This window comes from Patiria miniata, unplaced genomic scaffold (assembly GCF_015706575.1).
Source record: "Patiria miniata isolate m_02_andy unplaced genomic scaffold, ASM1570657v1 HiC_scaffold_1, whole genome shotgun sequence".
NCBI lineage: Eukaryota > Metazoa > Echinodermata > Asteroidea > Valvatida > Asterinidae > Patiria > Patiria miniata.
The window spans coordinates 2,694,872-2,698,514 of NW_024037047.1; positions in this window are offsets into that span (position 1 = coordinate 2,694,872).

Here is a 3,643-nt window from a genome sequence, read left to right on the forward strand (position 1 = left end):
ACGAGTTGCAGTCTTCAGGGAATGCAATTCCGGCCTCTAGGCACCTGGTGTGAACTTTCGGCAAATCTGGTGGAAATGGATTTTTGGGTCAAAAACTGACTTTTTTTATGATGCCGGCTATGGAAAACGTTGAAGTTTCTGGTGCATTTTGTTAACAGTCATCAAATTTTCTTTTCTGACTGTTACTGAATTTAAGGAGTTGCAGTCTTCAGGGAATGCAATTCTGGCCTCTAGGCACTTCGTGTGAACTTTTCGGCAAATCTGGTGAATATGGATTTTTGGGTCAAAAACTGAATTTTGCGATGATGCCGGCTATGGAAAACGTTGAAGTTTCTGGTGCATTTTGTAAACAGTCATAAAATTTTCTTTTCTCACTAGATACTGAATTTAATGAGTTGCAGTCTTCGGGGAATTCATTGCTTGCCTCTAAGCACCTCGTGTGAACTTTTGGGGCAAATCTGATGAATATGGATTTTTGGGTCAAAAACTGAATTTTTCGATGATGCCGGCTATGGAAAACGTTGAAGTTTCTGGTGCATTTTGTAAAAAGTCATAAAATGTTCTTTTCTCACTAGATACTGAATTTAATGAGTTGCAGTCTTCAGGGAATTCAGTGCTGGCCTCTAGGCACCTCGTGTGAACTTTTGGGGAAATCTGATGAATATGGATTTTTGGGTCAAAAACTGACTTTTTTTATGATGCCGGCTATGGAAAACTCTGAAGTTTCCCTTTGCATTTTGTAAACAGTCATAAAATGTTCTTTTCTCACTAGATACTGAATTTAATGAGATGCAGTCTTCAGGGAATTCATTGCTGGCCTCAAGGTACCTCGTGTGAACTTTTGGGCAAATCTGATGAATATGGATTTTTGGGTCAAAAACTGAATTTTTCGATGATGCCGGCTATGGAAAACGTTGAAGTTTCTGGTGCATTTTGTAAACAGTCATAAAATGTTCTTTTCTCACTAGATACTGAATTTAATGAGTTGCAGTCTTCAGGGAATTCAGTGCTGGCCTCTAGGCACCTCGTGTGAACTTTTGGGCAAATCTGATGAATATGGATTTTTGGGTCAAAAACTGACTTTTTCGATGATGCCGGCTATGGAAAACGTTCAAATTTCTGGTGCATTTTGTAAACAGTCATACAATTTTCTTTTCTCACTGGATACTGAATTTAACGAGTTGCAGTCTTCAGGGAATGCAATTCTGGCCTCTAGGCACCTGGTGTGAACTTTTGGGCGAATCTGGTGCAAATGGATTTTTGGGTCAAAAACTGACTTTTTTTATGATGCTGGCTATGGAAAACGTTGAAGTTTCTGGTGCATTTTGTAAACAGTCATCAAATTTTCTTTTCTGACTGGTTACTGAATTTAAGGAGTTGCAGTCTTCAGGGAATGTAATTCTGGCCTCTAGGCACTTCGTGTGAACTTTTCGGCAAATCTGGTGAATATGGATTTTTGGGTCAAAAACTGAATTTTGCGATGATGCCGGCTATGGAAAACGTTGAAGTTTCCGGTAAATTTTGTAAACAGTCATAAAATTTTCTTTTCTCACTAGATACTGAATTTAATGAGATGCAGTCTTCAGGGAATTCATTGCTGGCCTCAAGGCACCTCGTGTGAACTTTTGGGCAAATCTGATGAATATGGATTTTTGGGTCAAAAACTGAATTTTTCGATGATGCCGGCTATGGAAAACGTTGAAGTTTCTGGTGCATTTTGTAAACAGTCATAAAATGTTCTTTTCTCACTAGATACTGAATTTAATGAGTTGCAGTCTTCAGGGAATTCAGTGCTGGCCTCTAGGCACCTCGTGTGAACTTTTGGGCAAATCTGATGAATATGGATTTTTGGGTCAAAAACTGACTTTTTCGATGATGCCGGCTTTGGAAAACGTTCAAATTTCTGGTGCATTTTGTAAACAGTCATACAATTTTCTTTTCTCACTGGATACTGAATTTAATGAGTTGCAGTCTTCAGGGAATGCAATTCTGGCCTCTAGGCACCTGGTGTGAACTTTTGGGCGAATCTGGTGCAAATGGATTTTTGGGTCAAAAACTGAATTTTTCGATGATGCCGGCTATGGAAAACGTTGAAGTTTCTGGTGCATTTTGTAAACAGTCATACAATTTTCTTTTCTCACTAGATGCTGAATTTAATGAGTTGCAGTCTTCAGGGAATTCATTGCTGGCCTTTAGGTACCTCGTGTGAACTTGTGGGCAAATCTGGTGCAAATGGATTTTTGGGTCAAAAAATGACTTTTTCGATGATGCCGGCTATGGAAAACATTGAAGTTTCTGGTGCATTTTGTAAACAGTCATAAAATTTTCTTTTCTCACTGGATACTGAATTTAATGAGTTGCAGTCTTCAGGGAATGCAATTCTGGCCTCTAGGCACCTGGTGTGAACTTTTGGGCGAATCTGGTGCAAATGGATTTTTGGGTCAAAAACTGACTTTTTTTATGATGCCGGCTATTGAAAACGTTGAAGTTTCTGGTGCATTTTGTAAACAGTCATAACATTTTCTTTACTCACTGGATACTGAATTTAACGAGTTGCAGTCTTCAGGGAATGCAATTCCGGCCTCCAGGCACCTGGTGTGAACTTTTCGGCAAATCTGGTGGAAATGGATTTTTGGTCAAAAACTGACTTTTTTTATGATGCCGGCTATGGAAAACGTTGAAGTTTCTGGTGCATTTTGTTAACAGTCATCAAATTTTCTTTTCTGACTGGTTACTGAATTTAAGGAGTTGCAGTCTTCAGGGAATGCAATTCTGGCCTCTAGGCACTTCGTGTGAACTTTTCGGCAAATCTGGTGAATATGGATTTTTGGGTCAAAAACTGAATTTTGCGATGATGCCGGCTATGGAAAACGTTGAAGTTTCTGGTGCATTTTGTAAACAGTCATAAAATTTTCTTTTCTCACTAGATACTGAATTTAATGAGTTGCAGTCTTCGGGGAATTCATTGCTTGCCTCTAAGCACCTCGTGTGAACTTTTGGGCAAATCTGATGAATATGGATTTTTGGGTCAAAAACTGAATTTTTCGATGATGCCGGCTATGGAAAACGTTGAAGTTTCTGGTGCATTTTGTAAACAGTCATAAAATGTTCTTTTCTCACTAGATACTGAATTTAATGAGTTGCAGTCTTCAGGGAATTCAGTGCTGGCCTCTAGGCACCTCGTGTGAACTTTTGGGGAAATCTGATGAATATGGATTTTTGGGTCAAAAACTGACTTTTTTTATGATGCCGGCTATGGAAAACTCTGAAGTTTCCCTTTGCATTTTGTAAACAGTCATAAAATGTTCTTTTCTCACTAGATACTGAATTTAATGAGATGCAGTCTTCAGGGAATTCATTGCTGGCCTCAAGGTACCTCGTGTGAACTTTTGGGCAAATCTGATGAATATGGATTTTTGGGTCAAAAACTGAATTTTCGATGATGCCGGCTATGGAAAACGTTGAAGTTTCTGGTGCATTTTGTAAACAGTCATAAAATGTTCTTTTCTCACTAGATACTGAATTTAATGAGTTGCAGTCTTCAGGGAATTCAGTGCTGGCCTCTAGGCACCTCGTGTGAACTTTTGGGCAAATCTGATGAATATGGATTTTTGGGTCAAAAACTGACTTTTTCGATGATGCC